The following is a 27708-nucleotide window of genomic DNA, read 5'->3' as shown; positions in this document are numbered from 1 at the left end:
CTACACAGCCTACAGAACTGTGAACTAATTAAACCTCCTTTCTTTATAAATTACCCAGTCTCAGGTATTTCTTCATAGCAATGTGAGAACAGACTCATACACAGATGACAGAAGTAGACAAAGGTAGAAGTCTCTGTAAGCCATTAGTAAGAACTCCAGAATGTCTCTGGGGTTTCAGATGCTGATGGCCCACCTTATTCATCTCTGAAAATGTCAGCTACCATACCATAATAACCCCTGCCCACAGCTGAGACAGGTACGGACTATGATAAGCCTGGGCCCAAAGATCCCACATGCCCCAAGAATGGCCCAGTAACCACTTAGCAAGTGATATTCCCAGATTCAGGGTATACTCAGTCACTGGACAGTGTGGTTCAGATTTATAATACCTTCTACCAAAATCTAGGGAGCTCCATCCTCAACAGATAAATTCTACTCCACTGAGAGGAAAGGGAAGCTAGAGAGAAATTTTAAAGAGCTGACCAAGGGTTTTGGAGGCAGCAGGATGAGAAGACAGGATCATCCTTGCTAACTTTAAAAAGACACTTCTCTCTTTGTGATAAAATTTGCACTCATTGCATTCTTGGTGTTTCCATCCCATCATACTTATTTGGGTCTTCCATTTTTCTGGTCTTTTTATCTATTAAATAGAGTAAAGGAGGATTCATGCACTCGAAAAATGTTGAATTAGAGATTTATTAAGACCCTTCCAGCTCTCAGACACTTTAATTTACGTGTATTTTGGTACCCTTCTCATTAGTCTCTATCTGCACTTTTTTCTCTTAGGACTCTACCCCACTATATAAAATCATCAGGTGACTTTCACTGTTTCACGATCCTGCTCAAATGCCAAAAATGTCCTCCCTACCTTCCCCTAACCTCCTGAAAGTCTATACCTCTTTGTCTGCCTATCAGAACACCACAAACTGTGGTCTAGCCCTTCCTCTTCTGCCTTTTTTTCTCTATTGTCTAGAAACACTGGTCCTTTCTGAATCATGCCCATCTTTTAACATCTAGGCCTAGTACATTTTATCTAATTTCTCCAGGCCACAGCAATATCTCAGTCCTTGGAGGTTCCAGGGAATGTATGGCTTAATAAGGAGGTTCATGTGCTCAGTTTTTCTCTTCCTTGCTGGAACCATGGGTCAGTTCCTTATGAGTAGGCCACAGTGGCTTCTAAATACCATGGAACTTGAAGGGATCTCCTGTAGTGAGAAGGGCACTGATACAGAGTCACAGGTCTAAGTCTCAGGGCCAACTTGGCTATTTGATGGCTCTGTGGTCTTGCAGAAGTGATTTATAATTAGGTGTAGAAAGGGACAGGTACACTATTCAGTAACATGTGCCAGAAACCTGGGATTGCAGATTATTTTAACCATATATTAAATATTGTAATTTTATGTTTTAGAACACAAGTCGTTTTTGTAACAAAAATTATAGAAAGTATGGTTTGACCAAATCTTGGCTAAAAAGTGCCTTTAGAAATGGACTTTTTAAAGTATTGAGCCTTAATTAGAGATGAAACTCTTGTTTACCTCAAGAATGGAGTAGATTAGAATTTCTAGGGCACATGAGATTTTTGTGGTTATTAAAAGGGTTAAAAGTTTAAGAAAACTGGTAGCTTACCATATCATAAGTATTATTTTATATAATATGGAAAAGTCAATTAATCATGGGGTTCTTGTGAGAATGAAGTGAGACAAGGCGTGTGAAAGTGTTTGTAAACAGCAAAGTGTTATTTAAATGTAACATATGAGTCCACATAAGAGGTTCTTATTACCCAATGTTTCTAGTTAATACCAGAAAAAGACAGCTTAAACTGAATCCATTTAAAACAGAGACCAATGTGGACACAGGAAATAGTAGGGGGAAATGAAATGTTTCATTTGAATATGGCTATGAATATTAAAACTAAAAATTATGAAGATGATTTATTTACCTTGCACTTAATAAACTTTAGAATATTATGGCTATGTACTAAATCTTAGGACAAATAATTCACATAATTTATCTATTAAAATTGTATCATAGCACAATATAACTAATTTACCTTGCATTTGTGCTTTCTCAGTGGGCTCATAATGAGGAACAATTTTTGCCAAAGCATTAAATGATTCATCAATTTTCTCAAGGAAAATTTACTTTCTCTTTAGAAACGCCAACATCTTATCACCTTTATCAATTTTCTTTTCTTCAGTAATTGATAAAAGCCTGCCAGATTTTAATTTGTCAATAGCATTATATCTGATTGAATGTCTCCAACATCCATTTCATTGTTCTTATGAAATACTAAATATTTTCTAAATTTGTCGTTTTGTTTCTTTTATTTGCACTGTTTTTCCAATGTATTTTCTGCTACTTATAATATCAGTAGGTCATCAAAAAAACTGTTAACAAATACGTTGACATGATGAGTGGAGATAGATATTAGAGTTAAACAAAGAATACTGAGGTGGATCAGTATTGATCCATGTGAGCTTTTATTGATCCTTGCTTTGCTTTGCAACCTGGCACTGCAAGGCCTTGGATGATGAATTCTTAGGTTAGTAATGAGAATTTTATCTCATATTTTGTATTTCTAATAATGCCACTAGATTGCCTTATTGAAAGTAGTACTTGGTTGACTGGATAAGTAATTGATTGATTTAGAGGGTGAATGAGTGAGTGAATGAAGAAAGTGGAGAAAGAAAGAAATAGCCAATAGCTCTAGGGTCCTACTATAGATTTACGTTTTAGCAAAAAAATCACACAGAAGAATAGCTAATCTCAGTGAAATAGGATAAACACAACATCAGAAATGAAAATGAATGGAAACAGACCAATTCATCCAGGGTTCATGAGGAAAGTGTGTAGGTTCTCACTAGGTCCGTCCCTAAGCAGAGATGTAAATGAATAATATTTACAAAAATAACAATAATTGTAATAAAAGCTAACACCTAGGCTGTGTCGAGGAGTCACTTTGTACCAGAGGCCTTATATGCATTATGTTCAAGATTCTCACATCAGGAAGTCCCAAGAGATCTATAAAGTTATAGGATAAACACAATTAATCATCTCAAGGCAAAATGTTACTTAAAGATTTGCAAAGAATAATTTTCATATTCTTTTTCTCTCAAACACAAACATATTTTTGAGTAGACTAAAAACTAGTCATACATTTTTACAATACAACTTGAGTTTTCTCCAACACTTTACTTTTGCAGAAGGTCTTGAGGCTATGTCTTCAGCGAGCAGCCCACCATCCACCCTTTTGATCCTCCAAAATACGCGTTGATGCTCAGCTATTAGGAACACTTGAATGGAAAATTTTAGAAAACTCTTCATCATATCCTGCCTTCCTCTCAGCAACTTCATGACACACATCTTTGTGACATGAGCATCATTTTTGTTTTGCATATGAAGAAAATGAGCTCCAGAGAAGTCATGAATGAAAACTTGCAAACTTGTTAGGACAGAATGGAGATTTCCCCTAAACTACATTGTCTGGGAGGCAAGATGATCTTTCCTGTCCCCATCATTTTCTCCTTTCTCCACTTCCCTTCCTTCGGCTGAACTTCCTTCCCAGATGCCCAATCTCTATGATGTCTCATTACCTAAATTCATAGAGGAATACAAGCTGATGGTGTGTCTTTATAAATCAGGATTCAAAAGGGGTTAGGCAACGGAGTAGCTGCTTTTTAATAGAGAACTGCTAGGCTAGAGCAATGTTCATCCAGATAAGTGAATTGTCCTTAGTGGAATCTCCAGGTCCTCCTAGATCAATTAGGGCAATACATTAGGTGGCCTTTCCTGTACTTCTCAAATGACACTGAGTGAACAGCTTCAGACATGCCAGGCCAGCTCTTTCTCAGAGGGCTGGCCAACAAAGACATCTATGAGTTATCATCACAGCCCACTGTGCCAGCTTTCCCAGAGGGGGGTGGCTGGAGAATGGCAGCCAGTAAGAGGTCTGCTGGCAGTGGAAAGTTTTTCTATTGCGTCATTCAATCAACTCATCATGAGGCCCATTTGACTATAAACAGATACTCTTCTAGCCCCCAGAGTGAAAAGGAGTGAATACATGAAAAAAAGAGGAACTATATCCTAAATAGTTCTGGGAACTATATCCTTAAATAGTTCTAAGGAAGGTCTTTGCCCTGAGGGGGAACTGAGATCCATTTGAGAAACATGTGGCCATCTGTCATCACAGCATCCTATAAAACTGAAAGAAAAAAATAGTCTTTCTCCAATGTCTCTATGATATAGAACATAGAGTCTTTACTTTAGGAAGTTGGTCTGTCTGTCATTTGACTCTTCTAAAACACAGGAATTTATGGGCTGAAAGCAGCCTTAGAATCTCCAGGATTGGCCCAGAACTCCAACTTGTGGATAAGCCACAACAGGACATAATATTCTTTCCTGTTAAGCTCCTATATAATTCTAGTTTGAATATGTCCATACTTGTGGTTTCTATTTCTTCCCTAGTTTTGCTTCCTAAACTTCAGAATGTCTGGTTCTCTCATGCTCTCTCTCTCTCTCACCCTCCGACACACACACACCACATTTTATTTCTTTCACTGGGATTTATTTTTCTATAGCAATTAGAGGATTGCAAAAACTAAAGGCCAGAGGCCTTATCTGACAAAGGCCTTCTAAGGAAAATCTGATAATATTTTGTGATCTGAAGGTTTGCAACTGTAATTAAGCATGTATGAGACGAAACTAAGACAATGAGATAAAGAATAAATTGCAATCTGTAATAGGAATCGTGAGGAAGAGCAAAAGGATAAACAGCAAGCATTGGTGTGGTTCTGACTATATGACAGGTACCCCCCATGTGTTTTATTTATTTATTTATTTATTTTTTATTATACTTTAAGTTCTAGGGTACATGTGCACAACGTGCAGGTTTGTTACATATGTATATATGTGCTTGTTGGTGTGCTGCACCCATTAACTCATCATTTACATTAGGTATATCTCCTAATGCTATCCCTCCTCCCTCCCCCAACCCCATGACAGGCCCTGGTGTGTGATGTTCCCCTTCCTATGCCCAAGTGTTCTCATTGTTCAGTTCCCACCCATGAGTGAGAACATGTGGTGTTTGGTTTTCTGTTCTTGCAATAGTTTGCTGAGAATGATGATTTCCAGCTTCATCCACGTCCCTGCAAAGGACATGAAGTCATCCTTGTTTATGGTTGCGTACTATTCCATGGTGTATATGTGCCACATTTTCTTAATCCAGTCTATCATTGATGGACATTTGGGTTGGTTCCAAGACTTTGCTATTGTGAATAGTGTCACAATAAACATACGTGTGCTTGTGTCTTTATGACAGCATGATTTATAATCCTTTGGGTATATACCCAGTAATGGGATGGCTGGGTCAAATGGTATTTCTAGTTCTAGATCCTTGAGGAATCACCACACTGTTTTCCACAATGGTTGAACTAGTTTACAGTCCCACCAACAGTGTAAGTGTTCCTATTTCTCCACATCCTCTCCCTCCCATGTGTTTTAAATAATCCTGCCAGCAACCTCATTATGTTCTAGGAACTATTATTATCCCCATTTTACAGATGAGAGAGTTGAGGCACAAAGAAGTTAAAAAATTTGCTTAACACAGAGTTAATTAATGGTAGAGGCAAATTTGAACCCAGGCATTTAGGCTGCCTAGTTTCTGCTTTTAACCACTATAGACATCTTCCCTTCTAATAATTGATGAAACTTTATTTACTTATTCATCCATCATAGCCTGTATTTACTTATTCATCCTTCCTCTATCCTCTTTTTTTCTTCCCTTTCCTTCATTCTTTTCTTTTTTTTTCTTTTTCTTTTTCTGTATCCCACTATTTGCCCCAACATGAAACCAGTCGTTTTTAAATGCATTTGCTGTAGTTAAGATAATATGGCAAGTTGTTCCTCATTCACTCAGCAGATAGAGGACAATTCCATTGGAGAATACTCAAGGACAGAAATAGGAATTGCTTACTTAAAACATACACACAGCAAATAAACATTCCCTTCTCTTTGTGTGTCTCAGAAGAATTTTTCTTCTGAGGGTTAGTAAAAACCTCCCTACTTTGTTCTTACTCTCTGGGTTGCAAAAACACCCTTAAGATTTTGTCTTTATCAGTCCCCCTTCACATTTTAAGAGCTTGAATTCAATCCATAGGTTTGTTTACAGCTGGGCTGAATCCATCACAAATTCTATAACCCACATGGAACCCACTGAGCTAGAGCCATTGCTGATTCCTTATTTTACTACTGAACTGTAGTTGTTTCTGGGACAATTTTCTTATTACTGTGGTGTGGTTCTCTGAGATTCTGTTTTTGTGTTTTCCATTCAGCAAAAAGCAGATCTGTCTTTTTCTATTCTAGCCCATTCTGTCCTTTTAAAGAGGAGCTCAGTTCTAAGGTGGGGCTAGTTTTCATCCCCTGCTAGACTGTCAGCTTGCTGAAGGCTGAAACTTATGATAGCATATTTGCCTGCATATGCCTAATGATATCTAGCATGTAACAGGTGCTTAGTCACTGCTAGTTAAATGAATTAAACAATGAATAAATAAATTTTTTCCCCTATTTTGGTCATCTCTCTAACTCAGACTTTGAAGGCAACATCCCTCCTCCTCCAATTTACCCAATAATTCTTTCCCAGTGTATATGTCATTGTTAAACAGAATCCCGAACTGACAATGGGTAGATTATGTAAGTCACAAACTCCTTTATACTTTAAGATGTCCTCTGACAGATCATTACCTCAAAAATCTGTCCCCAAATGTTGCTAACTGCTAAAGCTTGGTGATGGGTATGTAACGATTTTTTATATTATTTTCCAAACTTTTGCATACCTTTGAAAATTTCCATAACTTTTTAAATCTGCTTACCTGAAATGTTACAGTTTAATTAGGATAATAGTGATTTTAAAGGAAGTTATAGTGTTAAAGCATCTACTCAAATCTTCTGGGTATAATCACAAAAGAGGCTATTGATACTTGTTTCAGCCATAGTGAAGCCCTGATTTAAAAGTAGTTTAGTTAGAAAGCTGGTGAAACCATTTTAATTTAAAACTGAATGGATTCTTTGGAAATAATATTTATTTTTTCTCTTTCTAGTGGAATGTGGCATTTGTCTTACCAGAGAGTGACCTGTCAGTTCTAAGATGCTGATGGAATCTAGGTAATAATGCTAACATTTCCTGATGACTTAAATAGAAAATTGTACCAGTGAGAAAATAAACTAGAAACTTTAAGCATATAAGATGACTGTCTGTATGCATGTTGTCTATAGATGTAGACAAACATTTATACCAAGAGATATTTCCACTAAAGGTAAATGAGAAAATGCCGGCCATAGCCATTAACATTGATGGCTCAGAAATGTAGAAATAGCAGGTTTCTATTTCAATTAGACTTTGCTATTATACAATTGTGTTAACTGACTAAAGGCATTAGGATATCCTTATCTATGGTAATATATCTATTTCAAACAAACCAGACTTTGGTTTTTTAAGGTAGTATCCATCTTCAGTATGTTGGCATTTTTTTCAATTTATATAACCTTCATAAGAAAATGAAGTAAACTTAGGCTAGAATTCTTTGGTATTTGTAATTTTTAGAAGAAGTTGAGATTGAGGCTGAACACACTGGCTTAGTAACTACACAATACTTGCTCCCCCTGCACAAGTTTCTGAAGTTCTCTGGTGTCTCAGTTCCCCAGTTTGTTTAACATGCAGAGATTATTCAAGTTAGAATTGAAATTTGTCAATTTGAAATTCAAAGATTGTTCTTAACTTTTTCATTTGGAGTTTTCTCTCAAATATACAATATCTGAAGAAACTGACCCAAACTCCTTAAGACAACAACACTTATTTCTACTTAAAATTCAGTTCCTTCTTTTTTGTCAAAAAGTCTTGTCTTTGTTTGATAGCTTTTTTTTTTTTTTTTTACCATTTGAGTTTCTTTGGTATTAAGAATGTTTAAGATGCTTCTGAGAGTCAGTATTATCAAAAGTACATGTATACCTACCTAACTATGAAGACAGTGGCGTCAAAGAAGAATCTGTAAATTAAGTTAATTAAGTTATAGTTGGCAGTAATTCTGGTGAGACTACTGCTGCACCGAGGATCCAGGTCCCTAACAGAGAATACACATGAGAGGGCCACAGCCATCTTAGAGGACAAAGAGTTTCAATTCTTTCCCAAATAAGAGGTTAGCAGAGTTTGGGACCAGGCATCCAGCAATGTGAATAGCTCATTTTCAGACACTGTACACATCTTATTGGATCTGAATTGATTCCGTATGGTTTTTCCAAAAGAGTTCAAAAACTTAATAAATATTAAGCTGACCTTGTTGTATGAGCCAAAGCCAATTAATTTTGGTCAGTATAATCCTAACAAACTAGGATGCTATAAATGGAATATTCTAAATTATGCTGACCCACTTCAAATAAAAGTATATGCAGTTAAAGCCAATGCTTGACTAGCTGGGCATAGTCAGAATTATTTCTTTTAATGTTACTTTACTATATGTCTCCATGTTAAGCATATGCCCTATCTCTTTGGTCAACTGGTCTGAGCCTATAACATGCTAAAGTACATCATTCCACTGTTGGTCTTTGAGGGAGTGCAATCTTTGATCACAAATCCCTTCGGCCAACCACTCTATTTGACCAGATCAAAAATAGAGGTATTTATTTCATTTGGCATGGATTGGAAAATTAAATCAACACATCACCAAACACGAACTCTCCAGAAGATGTGTCTCAGACAAGGATCCTAGAACAGTCCCAGAAAATTTTTTATGGCGCATAAAGTTTTTATTATGCATAAACTCTAAATTTATTTTTAATTTTTTCAAGGCTGTCAGTGGAAGGATTGCTGGGCCTATTGCAAATTGCAGATTATAAAAATCTTTCCACAATGAGGCAACATCTTTTTCCACAGTGACTGTGATCCAGGTTCTCACAGCAATGTTCTTACCACACTGGGTCATGGCCAGGTACCTTGGAGGTTAGACAAATACAGCCAGCTAAGGAAATCCTAAATGATAATTGTGTCCCAATGTCCTTTGCCATCCCCCTCCCAGACACCAAACCATTGGCTTCCTTGCCACTGGGCCAGCACACATCCTCCCCTCCTGCCACTTTCTCTCACAATGGCCAGCATTCTGCATTGCTCTTGGCCCAAGGTTTGGCCCATGCTCCCAGGGCCTTGGAATTCATCTAGAAGTGAGGCTCTCATGATTCAAACTTCCTGTGCAGACTTCAAACACACACACAAGCACCAGGACCAGCTCTCATTGAGTGAGAAAACAACACAGAATACACAAACCTGATCTTCATACCTGCCAGCAATATCACAATAAATCCTCCAGTGTTGTCTTAGGTGGAAGAAACACTTCTGGGATCACTTCTTCTCTACTTGAGGGATAAAGCATCCTCCAAACCCCAAAAATGTGGCCTAGATTCTTTGGAGGCAGTCTCTTTAGTAAGGTCCAGATAGTTTCTGAAATAAAAGGTCACTTTCTGAAGATATTAGCAGGATTCTCCCTCTTTTTATAAACTCAGATTTCATTCTCCCCAAACCCATTTGAACTCTGCAAAAGTTTACATTGTTATAGAGGAAATATATATGTACAAACAAGCAATCATAATATAAGGCTTCTTTGTGTTGGAAAATAAACTTGTAAGACTTAATTCTTTCTGGCAATTAAACACTTCCCATTAAACTTTCTGCTAAGGAATAGAAAAGCCTCCTTCAGGAACGCTTTTACACTGTTGATGGGATTGTAAACTAGTTCAACCATTGCGGAAAACAGTGTGGCGATTCCTCAGAGATCTAGAACTAGGAATACCATTTGACCCAGCAATCCCATTACTGGGCATATACCCAAAGGATTATAAATCATGCTGCCATAAAAACATATGCACACGTATGTTTATTGTGACACTATTCACAATAGCAAAGTCTTGGAACCAACCCAAATGTCCATCAATGATAGACTGGATTAAGAAAATGTGGCACACATACATCATGGAATAGTATGCAGCCATAAAAAAGGATGAGTTCATGTCCTTTGCAGGGACATGGATGAAGCTGGAAACCATCATTCTGAGCAAACTACCTCAAGGACAGAAAACCAAACACCACATGTTCTCACTCATAGATGGGAATTGAACAATGAGAACACTTGGACACAGGGTGGGGAACATCATACACTGGGGCCTGTCATGGGGCTGGGGGAGGGAGGAGGGATAACATTAGGAGATACAACTAATGTAAATAATGAGTTAAGCGGGGGGGGGGGGGGGGCACACCAACATGGCACAGGTATACATATGTAACAAACCTGCATGTTGTGCACATGTACCTTACAACTTAAAGTATAATAAAAATAAATAAATAAATAAAAAGAAAAGCCTCCTTCGGGAAGTGAGATTTTAGTTAAGCCCTAAACGAAGGATGGATTCAGCCATGATAGTCCCAGGAAATGTTTCTCCTTCCCCCTCCCAAATCCTCCAAGGAGGAAGAATAAACTTTCCAGAAATTGCAAGAATCTGTAGCTGAAAGTCAGTCACGTGGAGGGGGAGGAAGAACTGAGATTCCACTAGTCCATACTGTACAAAGTCAGTGCTCGAATGTCAAAACTTGACCATCCCCACTGATTTCACTTCTTACCCATATATGTTTTGGCACAGCTTTGAGTTTCATGCACAAAAGTTCTGTTGAATAGATCTAGTCCAGGCTTAAGGCAAGAGTCGTCAGTCTTCATTTTCATCTGTTCTATTCCTGTTTTCTGTTCAAGGTAACTGAAATGGCAAGTCCACAGTAATGTTATGATTTATCTTGGCTCCCACTTCCCCCTAGGGTCAAGAAACATCTTCATTGTGTTCTGGAGGGAAGTTCTAACCAAATATATTCAAAGATTTATTCAATTCTGGGCGTATATTCTGGCAAACATGAAATTCTCCCTCTTTCTCTAGAATTGAAACTTATGATATATTTAAAAACAAATGATCTCTGGCAAAAGTAAACACACTTTCTATTTATGGACCAATAACAGAAAAAGTCATTGAAACCCAAGCACGCCTAAGAAAACTAAGATCCTGAGGCAGCGGGACCTCAAAATGACACAGTATGCAGCAAACCACCATGAGTCATACTTTCCATCAATAAAAAGTTTTTAAAACTCATGTGTACAGTAATCACACAAAGGATCATACATCCCCAGACAATTAAAAGAGCACTGGCTCCCAGACTCTAAGGGTAACTAGAAAAAGATGAGTACATTTGAACAAGCTTCTTAGAAATGTGCTTAACCAAGCATGGTGTTAAGTTCAGCCTAAAGCTGCCTCCTTACAGATTTTTAAGTTCAGTCTAAAGGTTTCGCTGTACATCAAGAACTATAACCTAAATGGAACTGTAAACAGACTATAGTCTACTCTTGTGCCGATCAATGAATTTTGGCCAGTCAAAAGTGGCCAACTGCTCAAACCGTTTTTAAATAAGGTAAATGCCAAGTTGTAGCCAATTCAGCTGTTTCTGCACCTCGCTTCTGTTTTCTGTATATCACTTTCTTTTTTCTGTTCATAAATCTTCTTCCAACATGAGGTTGCGCTGAGGTCTCTGGACCTACTCTGGCTCAGGAGGCTAACTGATTCGCAAATTGCTCTTTGCTCAAGTAAACTCTTTTTAAATTTAATGCTAAAGTTTTTCTTTTAACAATGGTTAGCAACTGGGTAGTGTCTTTAAGGCAATGCAAAGTAAGCGTGTGCATTGCTCAGGACCAGAGACCTCTCATGGGTCTTCTTAGGTAGTGTGAATTAGGAAGACCAGATTAAAAAAAAAAAAAAAAAAAAAAAAAAAAAACCTTTAGCATTTCTACCAATATGGATAAAATTCATGCCATCAGGGATACAATATTTGGGGTTAGGATTTTGGTTATCCACTCTTTCTTTTATAAAATGCAAATACCCTTGAAAAGTGGCATGACATTAACACATTTACAACCAGGTGAAATTGCAAATCATTATCTTCCCTGGGCAGTGACAGAATAAATCAGAGGATATACATTTAAAAAGAAAAATTATTTTGCTCTGTGTCAGAAAGGGGTTTGGAAGAGTTAAAACCAGGAGCATTTAGAACCAGTTTAAGAGGACTCCTAGATAGCCAAAATTCTAACACAAAGTAATAAATCTCTAAGATATGATTTCATCTATCCTTCCAATTACAATACCTAGACTCAGGTCTCCTCCAGCAAAGATGGAGCACAGATGACCCTTGAACAACATGTGGGTGAGGGGCACCAACCCCATCATGCAGTTAAAAATTTATGTATAACTTTTTTGTGAGACATGGTCTCACTCTGACATCCAGGTTGGACTGCAGTGGCACAATCCTGGCTCACTGTAAGCTCATCCTCCTGGGCTTAAGCAATCCTCCCACCTCGGCCTCCCGAGTTGCACACCACCACACCTGGCTAATTTTTGAATTTTTTGTAGAGATGGGGGTCTCAGTATGTTGCCCAGGCTGGTCTCAAACTCCTGGGCTCAAGCAATCCACCCACCATGGCCTCCCAAAGTGCTAAGATTACAATTGTGAGCCACTGTGCCCAGCTTCGTGTATAACTTTTGACTCTCTGAGAACTTAACTAAAAGCCTGAGGATTCTGTTGATTACAATCCTTACCAATAACACAGTCAATTAATACATATTTTGTAGGCTATATGTTTTATATACTGTATTCTTAGAATAAAGTAAGCTAAAGAAAATGTGATTAAGAAAATCAAAAGACAGAGAAAATATATTTACCATTTATTTTAAAAATGTGGGTCATCACAAAATCTTCATCCTCATCTTCACATTGAGTAGGCTGAGGAGGAGAAAGAAAAGGAGTGGCAGGTCTTGCTGTCACAGGAATAACAGAGGCAGATGAAGTGGAGAAGGTAGAAGGGGAGGCAGGAGAGGCAGGCACACTCAGTATAACTTTTATTGAAAAAAAACTTCATATGAGTGGACCTGCACAGTTTGAACCCATGTCATTCAAGGGCCAACTGTAACTGAAATTGGATTTTAAAAAAATATATATATACAGTTTCACTCTGTCATCCAGGCCGGAGTGCAGTGGCATGATCATGGCTCACTGTAACCCCAACCTCCCAGGCTTGAGTGACCAGGGTAGCTGGGACTACAGGCGCTCTCCACCACACCCAGCTGATTTTTGTATATTTTGTAGAGATGGGGTTTCACCATATTCTCCCAGCTGGTCTAGAACTTCTGGGCTCAAGTCATCTGCCCACCTTGGCCTCCCAAAATGCTAGGTTTACAGGTGTAAACCACCGCACCCACCCTGCAATCTGATTTTTTAAAACGTGTGTGTGTGTGTGTGTGTGTGTGTGTGTGTGTGTGTGTTGTTTTCAAGTCAGGTAAGCCTGTTGTTTCCTCTTAAATTGGCTGTTTCCATCCTACCTCATTCCAGTCAAAGGTTACAATAAGCAACTGTGCTGAAGGCACCTCAGGCATTAGAGACCTGTTCATAACAATCGCCTCAAACCTCCTCTTTTCCCTCCAGACTTTGCTTCTGCTTCTTGTTCCTGCTGTCTTTCAGTTCTGCTCAGCCCTGACCCTCTGGCTGTGTGTCTACTCTTGCCCTCTGGGTTTTCTAACAAAGTATGTTTTGTTTCTCTTCAGACCTGGCTCGAGTTTACCTTCCAACAGTGTTGATTCTTGAGCTCTGGATGAAATCCCCACCTCACTGGCTCCAATATTGCCCAGGGGGGTCTGGGGAGGCAGGGTTTGAGGGGTTCTGACTGAGGTGCCTCGGTTGTTGTGTAATTAGGTGTCCCACATTGTATACTCATGACAGCCTCTCCTCATGGTGAAGGAATGAGAGAAATGTTGGCTCCCAGCTAATATGAGCCCTAAGAAACTTGGAGAATATTATAGCAAAGAAGATTGCAGTGACATTTTTATGGCATGTATTGTGCCTTTCTTTACCCTAATTACACAAGTAATGTGTTATTGTAGAAAATTTGGAAAATAAAATTAGAAATGTAAAAAAAAAAATTAATTATCTCATCACCCATAACAGAAACTCTGTTAACATTTTGGTTTATAATCTTCAAATAGTATTTCTTTTCTTTTTTTTTGAGTCTCACTCGGTCACCCAGGCTGGAATGCAGCGGCGCAATCTTGGCTCACTGCAAGCTCTGCCTCCGGGATTCACCCATTCTCCTGCCTCAGCCTCCCGAGTAGCTGGGACTACAGGTGCCAGCCACCATGCCCAGCTAATTTTTTGTATTTTTAGTAGAGATGGGGTTTCACTGTGATAGCCAGGATGGTCTCGATCTCCTGACCTCGTGATCCGCCCGCCTCAGCCTCCCAAAGTGCTGGGATTACAGGCATGAGCCACCGTGCCCAGCCTTCAAATACTATTTCTTAAATATAGTACATGTTTACATAGCAAAATTAGTCATAGTGGTCATTCCATTTTGTCACTTTATTTTTACTTAATATATTCAATGAACATTTTCTAGGTCTTCAACTGCTTGTATTAAATTTGAAAAGGCTTTCACACACAAAAAAACTATGAATTCAACATAATCAGTGAGTATGACAGACAAAATGAAATAAATAAGTAGGTGAAGTGAGATGATTATAAAGCACAATTTAAACATGGTGATCTAATGTTCTTGGTGATATGAACTTATTCTTTTTGAGGCAGCATCACTTAGGAGTAGTGATTCTCCACAGAAAACCCAGTCCAAAAACAGACAACTTCACTCTAGACCATTGAACTTGTAGTCAAATACCCTAGTTCAAGTTTAAATCAGTAGTGCATTCTTTAACAACCCCCTTGGCCTTTCTTAGGCTGTCTCCCAATATTTAAAATAAAGTTCATAATTGTTACTATTAGAGTTACTGTGAGGATAAATGAGATAATGCTTTGTGAACTGGGAAGTGCTGAGTACCTAAAATGAATGGTTCGTTGCAACTGGAGTGTAAGGTTGATTAAGAGTGTTGCCATTTAATTTCCATTAAGCACACTTGAGTGCTCTAATAAGATAAGAGAAAGTTTTCTGAGAACATCTCCAGATCTCTGAATTCTCTCCCTCCTAAGTATCACCGGCGTCAGCATGGTGGATACTTCCAAAGTTCTCCCCATTTAGATCGGCAGAGTGGACGTGTCCTAGCCTTACTTTCCTTCTCCAAAGGTCATCTTTCTAAAAACCAAAAAACAAAAATAAAAGTAAAAGTAAAATAAAACAAAATAAACAAATTTAAAAAACACTAGCTGAAAAATCTTATATGCTTCCACTGGCTCAACCCAGGATATTAAACATAAAACTCTCCACCTAAAAAACTAAAATTAACTTTTATTACAAGGCAGATTTTAGAAAATGACCTAACAGTGAATACTACCCAACAACATGGAACACAAGCCTCTGAATTGTCAATTTGTGTGTGAAAGTGGGGGTGGAGGGCTGTCTAGAAAACCACAGAAGTGTGAAAAATGAGCGATCTGTGACAACCTTCTCTGCCTAAAGGACTATAAAACACATTTAAAGTGGGATTTCATATTGAACATCACAAACTAAAATAAATTCACTCACAGTGACCAGTTACCTCTGGTCTTGCAAAGTTTTGTTTCGTATGTATTAATTTTTGGTGCTGATTCTCACCTAGATGATGAGCCTAGTGAGGGCAGGGTACTCTTAGAACACTCTGTGGCCCTCACAGCTCTTGTCACCACAGAAGCAGCTCATTAAAACCTAATGATCCAGCTGGGCAAGGTGGCTCACGCCTGTAATCCCAGCACTTTGGGAGGCCGAGGCAGGTGGATCACCTGAGACCAGGAGTCTGCGACCAGCCCGGCCAACATGGTGAAACTGCGCCTCTATTAAAAATACAAAAAGTTAGCTGGGCATGGTGGCGGGCGCCTGTAATCTTAGCTACTCAGGATGCTGAGGCAGGAGAATTGCTCAAACCCAAGAGGCATAAGTTGCAGTGAGCCAAGGTCGTGCCACTGCACTCTAGCCTGAGTGACAGAGTAAGACTCCGTCGCAAAAAATAAATAAATAAAAAATAAAAACTATCAATCCAAAATATACAAAAAAAAGTCTTTAAAAGTCAACAATTAAAAAAAAAAAAAAAAGCCCTACTAAAAAATAGGTCAAAATGGTACTAGTTAATTAAAAATCATAAAAAAAATGCTGAAAAGATATACAGAGGGCAAATAAGCATATAAAAAAGATGTTAGGCCGGGTGCAGTGGTGCACATCAGTCTCAGCTACTCGGGAGGCTGAGGTAGGAGAATCGCCTGAGCCAGGAGGCAGAGGTTGCAGTGAGCCGAGATCATGCCACTGCACTCCAGCCTGGGTGACAGAGCAAGACTCTGTCTCAAAAAAAAAAAAAAAGATGTTAAACATTATGCAACATTAGGGAATTACACATTTAAACAATAAGACACATTATACACCTACTAGAGTGGCCAAAATCCAAAACACTGACAACACCAAATGCTGACAAGGACATGAAGCAACAGGAACTCTTATTTACCACTTATGGGAAAATGATACAGCCACCTTGGAAGACAGTTTGGCAGTTTCTTGAAAAACTAAACATATTCTTACTATATCATCCAACAAATACACTCCTTGGTATTTACTCAAATGAATTGAAAATGTGTGTCCACACAAAAACCAGCGCATAGTAGCTTTATTCATAATTGACAAAACTTGGAAGAACCAAGGTGTCCTCCAAAAAGTATAGATAAACAAATTATGGTACATTTATACAATGGAACATTATTCAGGTCTAAAAACAAATGAGCTATCAAGCTACACAAAACCTGGAGGAATCTTAAATGCATACTTCTAAGTAAAAGAAGCCTGTTTGAAAAGGCTACATACAGTGAAATCCCAATTATATGACATTCTGGAAAAGGCAAACCTATAGAGATAGGACAATGATCCATAGTTACCAGGGCTCAGGGAGGAAAGGGAGAGAGGAATAAATAGGGGGAGTGCAGGGGAATTTCAGGGCAGTGAAACTTTAAATGGTGAATACATGCCATTACATAGTTGTCAAAACCCATAGAACTGTACAAGGCGAGGACTGAACCCTAATGTAAACTACAGGCTTTGGTTAATAATAAAGTATTGGTATTCATTGATCAATTGTAACAAATGTAACACACTAATGCAAGATGCTAATGATAGGGAAAACTGGGGCTAGGGAAGGGGAGGGAATATATGGAAGCTGTCTGTACTTTCTGCTCAATTTTTCTGAAAACCTAAAATTGCGCCAAAAACTAAAGGCTATTAACAATCTTGTAAAACTCCTATTGATCGATCGGTTTCCTTTAATAGTGAGAAATGGAGCACCTCGGAGGGTCTAGATCCTGTTTCCAAACAGGAAATGCTACTGACGATTCTTTGATAAAATTTGGAATCGTGAAGAGTCTTCCTACTGCATACTAAGTGCAAAGGCAATACGGAATATAAATTTATGAGGCTGTTTGCCAGTCAAGCCTCTTTCTTCCTCAGGGCCTTGATCTTTTCTAAAATAAAATCTGCTGGATATTTCACACGCATGGAAGCAGAATGGCTCCTCCCCACACTCCCATGAGGGAAGCGCCCTTGTGGCCTTGAGCGTAAACACAGACAGGGAAAGGCAGATTGAATAGCTCCCTTGCTCTTCTCTTGGGAGTCCCTGCATTGTGCAGAATCATGAGTAACTTCCCAGACAGCTGAAAGGGACTTTCTACCAAGCCAAGGGCAATTTAATGTATTTCGCCTTATTAATCTTTGAACCCTCGTTAAATGGAAGATGTATTAAATGGACCTAAGATGTGCAAGCTTGAGAGAAGAATACTCTGGGCTACATGGGGTCACCCTGGAAAAAAATAAATGAAATAATGAGGGAGGGAGAAGGAAGAGAGACAAAGAAAGGCTGGGATGGATGGAAAGAGGAAGAGAGTATCTTTTCCAAAATCTTAAAGCAGCAATGTTTAAATACACCCATCATGACATCTCTGAATTTACATGTGGCAGAGTAAGGTCACATGCATATATGAAAAAAATTAGCTTCCTAGGAGTATTGATGCATTACTCCATTATTTTTACACTCAATCTCTTATTTTCACTGTTTCTGAACCATCTCCCCCAATCTAGAGTGCTTTTCTAGTTTTTTTTCCTGTGATAACTGTAAAGTTCTAATTAATTAAGAACCACCTTCCCTCCCTCTTACAAACTTTTGCTCAGAGTTCATATTTTCCATAGACACTTCTCTAAGAAGAACAAATTTCTATCATATTCATTGTAATATGTAAGGTACCTGATAGTGCAGCTAGTTGGCACAAGGCATCAAAATAAGACTTGAATATTCAAAACCAAATAAGAATGTCAAAGTTGAAAGAAATGTAAGGGTCCTGGAAACTTGTTTCCTTTTTCATAAGTACGGAAACTGGGAATGGAAAAACTTAGGTAGCTTGCTCCGTGTCACAAAGTGTCAGATCTAGGATTAGAGCCCAAGTCTCTCAGATCCTGTTTTCTCTTATCCATATAGCAATATACCTTAAGCGGAATACGAATTTTGTTCCAATGCTTTTTAAAGTAAAAACATTATTTTCATTACAAAGCAGCAGTAACTTACTTATTCATTTTCCCTACAAATATTTTTAAGGCATGTCCTGCTTCAACCCTGCAATACAGAGACCAATGGAACACACATGGACCCTGCCCTGTCCAGCAGATGGTATCTTCAACATTTTCACTATAGTAAAGGGGATGGTGGAAAAATACATACATTGCCCTCAGATTCAACCCTCATGGAATTTAGGATCAATCAGAGGGTACATGAAGGGACACGGAGGAGATAGAATTCAAGCTTCGGAAGAGGTTAAAACTAGATACCACCAGATTTAATTGTCTTGTTTTTGAGGGTGAGTTTCATTCTGTCCATAACAAGGAATCATTGGAGGATTTTTAAGCAGAGAAGACATGGACTAAGATCTGTGCTTTAGAGAATTCTCTATAGTACAAGAAATGACAAGGGCCTGGAGCAGGGCAGCCGCCACTGTGTGCTACACCAGCCCTCCCCTCAGCCATGCCCTGCATAAGACTAGCCCTCCTTCCAGAAAGACACAGTTCCTATGCTCCAAAACCTCTATTACCTAAAATGGCCACCACTGGCATCATCCCAGAAAACAGTTATTTGTAGGGTAAAGTCATTTCAAACCTCAAAGCTACTGAAGAAGTCGTAAAAAAGCAGAATTACAGATACAGTGGCTGCATCCTTTTAAAAGTAGGGTCAAGACCCAGGTCCCTACTGATGACTTAAGTAGAAAAGAGCTTCCAAACTCTTCCCAAAACAGGACACTCTCATTTAGAGAATGAAGCTACACAAATACTAAATAAAAGAACCAACTTTGGTTTCCTATCGCAGGGGTAGGCAAGCTTTTTCTGTAAAGAGCCAGAGAATAAATATTTTAGGCTTTGAAGACCATACCATTTCTGTTGCAACCATTCAATTCTGTTTTCATAGACAAAATGTAAATGAATGAGCATGGCTGTGTTCCAATAAAACTTCAGTCACCAAATAGGCAGTGGGCCAGATTTCACCTACAGGCATTGCCTGCCCCCACCCTTCTATCCTGTAAGAAATCACTTTCTCTGTAGTATTCCCATAGGACATGTTTTCTTTGTTAATTCCTACTCATTCCCAACAAGTTAAAATACAGTATCTCAGTAAATTGTTCATCTTATTTCATTCCTTGCTTACTTTTTGCAAAGCTGATAAACATTACATTTCTTTTAAAAATATGTAAAGGTTTACTTGATTTAAAGCATCTGTAAGCAGTGGCAAATAATAGAAAGTCATAGCATTAGAAACTGAGAAAGGATTTAGAGACCCAACCACCTTTCCTGGCATGATAATCTGAAGCTAAGGAGGCAAAGTAACTTGCCCAAGGTCAAGCAGTCAGTTCAGTGTATAATCTCAAGTGAACGACACGAATTGATAGAAATACTGTGTATCAGATGGACTGCTTAGATTGCCCCATCGCAGGTGGGTGAACACCGTGTTTGGAGCTTTTTCCTCCTATGCAACCACACTCATATATCCATGCTCTCTTTTCCTTCAGTTCCTTTACTTAATTTTGAAAAGCAAAACACAAATAGTCTTTACACAATGTATCAAAGAAGTCCACCCTGACAGCGCCCCAAAGCAGTCGGCAAAACATCCAATCTTGGGGCCGTGGTCAAAGAGGTACCACTTGCCAAGCAGAAATACACGAGTATTAGCAGGAGCCTGAGACCATTCCTGACGTTCCTGTCCTGGCAGTAGGTTGACTTGGCTGTCATGTGCAGAAGTAACAGATTTGTGTTACTCTGTTCAGAGGCATCCATTCTTCTCTTCTAGAGCCATCAGAATTAATTTGACTATTATTTTAAAATCCAATATTTCAGACAAGATTTTCAATGCCATTTGCGCTAGTTGAGTTATTTTGTTTGTGGTGGAAATACCCATAAATTGTCCAGAAAGCTGTGAGCCCTGTTAGCATCTGTTAGAATGGGGTGAACACAAAAGGTTAGAGAGGAAGTGCCAGGAGCAGGAGTCTCCAATGACATTTCCTTTCTTCTACCTCCACCTTCTCTCCAGGTGGGTATGAGTAGGAATGCCATATGCTAGTGTTGAATTTAGATGTTTGAGGTGGAACATTTAAACTTGCACTGAACATTTCCCTTGAATGCAAGCCATAAAAATAAATTATACAATGTCCACAACTGACTCATTTGGCAATGGTTCCCACGGAGAGGTCAGATTAACTGTATTCATTCCCTTAGTATACTTCCACCCAACACTATATCCAGTTGGTATCTTTGCATTTTAAGTATTCTGAAATCTTATTCATGTACATACTCTTCCATCTCACAGAAAGATCATTAATTCTTTGTCAGTTGATAGTGTCTTTTATTTCTGTTTTACTCTGTATTTTTCTTTCCCTCCCTTTACTAGAAACAATTCAGCCACCAGCCAACCTAGATTAGTATCGACTTGCACTCAGATTTCTGGGGCAATTTAAGAGACTAAGCTCTTTTCTGAGCTAGAGATGGATGGTCCTAAAGATTTCCAAACTCAATTAGATCTTTGGGTTTCTACTCCCTAATTTTGCTTGCTCTATGCCAGGCTCTGTGTGAATTATCACATTTAATCCTCCAATGACCCTGTGAGATAAGCACATAATTATAATAGCTCCACTTTACAGAGAGAGATATTAACGTTTAGAAAGGTTAAAAGAAAATTGCCCAAGCTCACAAAACTAATAAGTAAGGAACCAGGGATTACAACCCAACTTGTCAGCCAACAGAGTTCACAGTCTTGAATACCACATCTTCCAATTTGCTAAATAATTCTGGAATCATTTATTGTAACATGTAAAGTAGATGATATTACTCTTCTACTCTGAAAACTTCAACTGCTTTCTAGGTCTACAGGAGATTATTCAAAATGCATTTTCCCTAGAATAGCATTTTGGAGCCCCCTCTGCCCTCCCCTCTTTCTTACCATACCTTTTTCCACCTGTTTTTCTCCTGGCTTACACTTTATGTGCCAACCTGCTTGCATGTAAGTATCATGGGCTACTGCACTTCTCCTGCTTTACCCAAACTGCTCTCTCTGCCTAAAGAACCCTCTCCCTTGTTCTTCCTGGGAGGTACCTATTCACTAGCATTTGGTTCACAGCCGTCTCCTCCTAAAGACTTTTATAGACTTTCCCCCAACTTCCTTCCATCAGTCCCTATTTTAACTTATGCTGACTTTAGTAATGGTGACTAGAACATATCATTGTATTTCTTGACCTATAAATCTGTCTAAATGTCTCTTTAAGGCAGGTCCCACACCTTATTTATTTCTGTATCCTTAGTACTTATTGAAAATACGTAGTAGGTGTTTGATCAAAGCAATAATAAAGAGCTATCATTTGTCAAGCACCTGGTGTGTGCCCAGTTTGCACATGTTCTTTAATCATGTGTGTATCCAAAAGCAACGGCAGCAAAAGCCAAAATTGACAAATGGGATCTAATTAAACTAAAGAGCTTCTGCACAGCAAAAGAAACTACCATCAGAGTGAACAGGAAACCTACAGAATGGGAGAAAATTTTTGCAATCTACTCATCTGACAAAGGGCTAATATCCAGAACCTACAAAGAACTCAAACAAATTTACAAGAAAAAAACAAACAACCCCATCAAAAAGTGGGCAAAGGATATGAACAGACATTTCTCAAAAGAAGACATTCATACAGCCAACAGACACGTGAAAAAGTGCTCATCATCACTGGCCATCAGAGAAATGCAAATCAAAACCACAATGAGATACCATCTCACACCAGTTAGAATGGCAATCATTCAAAAGTCAGGAAACAATAGGTGCTGGAGAGGATGTGGAGAAATAGGAACACTTTTACACTGTTGGTGGGATTGTAAACTAGTTCAACCATTATGGAAAACAGTATGGCGATTCCTCAAGGATCTAGAACTAGATGTACCATATGACCCAGCCATCCCACTACTGGGTATATACCCAAAGGATCATAAATCATGCTGCTATAAAGACACATGCACACGTATGTTCATTGCGGCACTATTCGCAATAGCAAAGACTTGGAATCAACCCAAATGTCCATCAGTGACAGACTGGATTAAGCAAATGTGGCACATATACACCATGGAATACTATGCAGCCATTAAAAAGGATGAGTTTGTGTCCTTTGTAGGGACATGGATGCAGCTGGAAACCATCATTCTTAGCAAACTATCACAAGAACAGAAAACCAAACACCGCATGTTCTCACTCATATGTGGAAACTGAACAATGAGATCACTTGGACTTGGGAAGGGGAACATCACACACTGGGGCCTATCATGGGGAGGGGGGAGGGGGGAGGGATTGCATTGGGAGTTATACCTGATGTAAATGACGAGTTGATGGGTGCTGACGAGTTGATGGGTGCAGCACACCAACATGGCACAAGTATACATATGTGACAAACCTGCACGTTATGCACATGTACCCTAGAACTTAAAGTATAATAATAATAAAAAAAAAATTATGTGTGTATATGTCTATGTGTCTCTTTGTATATGCATGTATATGTATATGTGTCTATGTATATGTGTATATGTGTATGTGTATATGTATATGTGTATATGTACATGCATGGCAGGTTTTATTACGTATGCCCTTGAAGACACAGAAGCTACTGTAGCTTGATTGTTGCTCAGAGAGGTTATATAAGTTGTCTAAAGACATGAAGCAAGAAAATGACAAAGCCAGAATTTGAACTCAAGTTTGACTGACTTCTACAAGAAAGGAAGGAAGGAGAGAAGGTAGAAGGAAGAGATATATAATTTCAATTGAATGACATGAACTGATAGAAATACTGCATATCAAATGGACTCCTTAAATTGCTCCATCAAAAGATGAACAGCATATTTTGCAGATGTAGATAGCAAGAATGGAGGATCTGTCTTGAAGGCTTAACTGGTAGTACCCTTTTTGTGGGAAAATTCAAAACAAACATGCCTGTTGCCCCAAAACCATTTACACAGTCACATTGCCGAGAAGAAAGGACAAGAAAGAAGTTCCCTAAAAGTATCGTCCTTTCTCTGCAACTGTCATCCTCTCTCAACAAATAACAAGGGAAAAACCTTCATAGCAAATTAAAACTAGAAAAGGAGTTCCCTAACCATTTTTTTTTTTTTTTTTTTTTTTTTTTTTTTGAGACAGAGTCTTGCTCTGCTGCCCAGGCTGGAGTGCTGTGGCCGGATCTCAGCTCACTGCAAGCTCTGCCTCCCGGGTTCATGCCATTCTCCTGCCTCAGCCTCCCGAGTAGCTGGGACTACAGGCGACCGCCACCTCGCCTGGCTAATTTTTTTTTTGTATTTTTTAGTAGAGACGGGGTTTCACCGTGTTAGCCAGGATGGTCTCGATCTCCTGACCTCGTGATCCGCCCATCTCGGCCTCCCAAAGTGCTGGGATTACAGGCTTGAGCCACCGCGCCCGGCCGCCTAACTATTTTTTAAAAATGAAAACTTGCCTTCAACTTTGTAAAGAGTCCCTCCTCAAGTTGGTCTAATTTAAGTGTGTTGTCTGTTTCCTGCAGGTGTCCTGACTGATACAGATAAAAGCATGTAATTCCAAGATGAAAAAATCTAAATGGACAAAAAATATGAAGGTGTAAATGCACATTAAAACAATCAGTGGGAGAGCATGTCATGCCTATTAGACTGGGAGCAATTTCCAAGCTTAACAAGAATTTTGGGAGACAGGAAGTTGGCAACTCTGATCGAGAGTATTAGTTGGTACACCTGTTTGAAGAGCAATTTAGCAATACATAGTAAAGTTAAAGGTGTTTCTCCACTGAATCTTAGAAGTTCCACCTCTAGTACATGCTTTAGAGAAATTCTTGCACAAGTGTAAAAGGAGACATGAGCAAAATGTTCATGGCAGCATCATTTGTTATCATTGAAAATGGAAATAACCAATAGTTCCATAATTAAATAATAGGATATTTACATTATGAAATTTTGTATAATACTTGAATGCATTAGAGCTACAACATAGTATCAGTATGGATAAGTATCAAAATTACAAATTTAAGGACAAAAAGCAAGTAGCAGACTGATATAAACAGTTAGACACTATTTATGATAGGAAGCAACACTAGTTTGCTAATGGCTACATCTGTAGGTAGTTAGCTCATGATAATATAGACAGAACTCATATCACCAACCTCAAGGTAGTAGTTCTCGCTACGTAGGGGATAAATCACTATAATTTTTTTTTAATTTGAAACAAATAATACAAAAGGTTAATATTTGTTCCTTTGGGATGATAAGTACCTGGAATGTTGTTATATAAATATCTGTTACGTTCAATTTGTTTGAAAAAATTTCAAAATAAAAAAAGATCATAAAAAACCTAATCCATGAGCCCAGCCCTCTAGGAAATGTTATCTAGATGTGTGTGTTCATAGCTGTAAAACAGGACCATAGCATGCATAGTGAATACATGCCAGAGGAGCTCAGGGGTGCAGCAGGCATCCCACACTCACTTATGAGAACAGTGGAGTCAGCCTTTGGATGATCTGTCTAGCCACACATATGGTTAAGGAACAAACCACCATACAAGGTGGCTGGGCTGCTAGTTAGTGACAGAGCAGTGGCCTAAGTCTTCAGTGTTCTTCTGCCATCCTGCACCCCTCCTCAAAATCAAAACCGGGGAAGGAAAAGCACTTAGAGCTTGCTTACTGAGTGTTCCTGGTGTTACTCTCTTTTCCTTTTATGATGGCCTCATGCTAAATGGTATACATTACTGTTTATTTATTGCTTTGTAACATTTATAGCAAAAAAAAAAGAGGGGGGAGAAATAAGTTGACATAAAACCATCATTCCTGTCCCTAAAAGAGAAAAAATCATTATTTTGTAGGAAGAAATTCTGAACTGAATGACAAGTCCCAATATCCAAATTACCTTATAGTTTGTGACTCTTCCCAGCTGATTGTGGAGGACAAATGAGTTGTAAAGCTATTGGGTCACTAACAGGCACTTTTCATGACTTCTCTCACCCGCTATTAATGTGAGGGCCTCTGATTCAGGACAGTGTTCAGTTTCCTCCACCACACACCCGACCAAGCCAGTCAGAGACTGCCCCAGATTGCCCCGCCGCGGTGACCGGCTCCCCGGCCTCCTGGCCACTGTGCTCTGTTGTTCCCTCTGCCTGTGCTGCTTCAGGCCAGGTGGTGTTTGGCTTCTCCCACCCACTTCTGTTCCCACCTCTTCATCACCAGCCACAAACTGGGATTCTGTCCCAAACTGTAAGTGAAATGGGGGACTCCAGAGCCGACGGTGGACAGTCGCTGCTCCATCTGAGAGAGGCCTGGAAGGCCAACTAGGAAGTTTCCACATCTCTGCCATGGAAGAGGCCCATGCTATGGGTCATGTTGGGTCTTGGAAGAAAGCCAAGAAGAGGCAAGGCCTCCTGGGTTAAAAGGCCAGTGTTTAAAGAGGAATGTCAAATCCTGATGTGATCAGGGCTGATGACGCCTTGAGGAGCTGCTGAAAGATCGGGGGAGCAGGGCCACGAGTCAGGAAGGTCTACCCATTTTGAAGCAGGACACCAGACATGGGCTGGAATATTGGGTATAAGCCTATTCCCTCAGAGGATGAGAGTGAACAGCTATGCCACATGCCAAGCTGGCTTACACTAACAGCATAATTAAACCCCAAGAAGGAAAACAAAATGCAGTTCAGGAAATCAAGGCAGAAGAGGCTCAGGTGTATGGCCTGAGACATGGCTTGGGAAGGGCAGGTGACTGCAGAATGATGGCTGTGAGATGCCAAGAGTTCATCCCTGGCATGTGGACTCTGGGCTCAGGGAAGCCAAATTCCAGACCCCAACGTGTAGGGACTGAGCCAACGGATATTTGTTCACCTGGGTCAGGAATTATTCCAGGACTAGGCAGGGCTGAGCTTCCAGGGTGAGGATTCTCAGGACTGTAGCCTGAGGGGCTGGGGAAGGCAAGTACTGACCATGACGAATCTTCAAAGCTTGGGGAACCTGGGTTTCCTTCCCAGAATTAGGAAATAAATTTATTCTACAGTGGAGGTCGTACCAAGTGTGTCTATTCTAAAATAAAAAAGTAAAGACCCCAAATACCTTCCAATATCAAAGGTAGAAAAAACAGTTTCCTTTGTTGATAATTTTATGTTGGAGCTATGAAATTGCTATTTTTATACATAAAAAATGAGTCAAATATTGGCAATTTCATAGCATTCCATCTTAGTAAATGTCTTACAAGCCTTGGAAAATGTGAACTCTTTCCGTGGGAAATGAAGTGACCATTTCAGATTGTCAGGTAGTGAATTTTCCTGGTGGCTTCATTTCCTCTACTGTAAAATGTGTAAAATCCACACTGATCATCCTTTAGGAGAATTGCTTTAAAACATAATAAGAGAACATGAGGTTACTGTCATGCTAACTTTATGCACTGAATATTAGAATAACACTCTTCTGTATGTCATCATAATTAAGATTAGTGTTAATGAAACCAAGCCATCAAAGCCATGTCCTTCCACCCTTTTCCCCAATTCATTACTACTTCTTAGCATCCAGGTGCCCTCCCTGTGGGTACAGGCCAATCATTTTGGAACAGAGGTTACTCAGAACCAGGCTTGTCTCTAGTGGCCTCCTGGGTGTCTTGTATCTAATGATCCTGGGCACCCTGCAGCATTATATCACCTTCTGTATCACAGAGACAGGGGTATCAAAGGGCAAAGGCAAAAGTCTGAAAGGAAGCTCTTAGAAATTTTGCTGGGCACGGTGGCTCACGCCTGTAATCCCAGCACTTTGGGAGGCCGAGGTGGGTGGAGCACTTGAGGTCAGGAGTTCGAGACCAGCCTGGCTAGCATGGTGAAACCCTGTCTCTACTAAAAATACAAAAATTAGCTGGGCATAATGGTGCATGCCTCTAATCCTAGCTACTCAGGAAACAGGCAGGAGAATTGCTTGAACCCGGGAGGCAGAGGTTGCAGTGAGCCAAGATCATGCCACTGCACTCCAGCCTGGGCAAAGAGTGAGACTCCATCTCAAAAAAAAAAAAAAAAAAAAAAAAAAAAAAACTTTCCAAGCCAGAAAAGAATCCCCCTTCCAGGCAGGAAACCCCCG

This window comes from Piliocolobus tephrosceles, chromosome 4 (assembly GCF_002776525.5).
Source record: "Piliocolobus tephrosceles isolate RC106 chromosome 4, ASM277652v3, whole genome shotgun sequence".
NCBI classification, from domain to species: Eukaryota; Metazoa; Chordata; class Mammalia; order Primates; family Cercopithecidae; genus Piliocolobus; species Piliocolobus tephrosceles.
Note: the sequence above shows the minus strand (reverse complement) of the source record.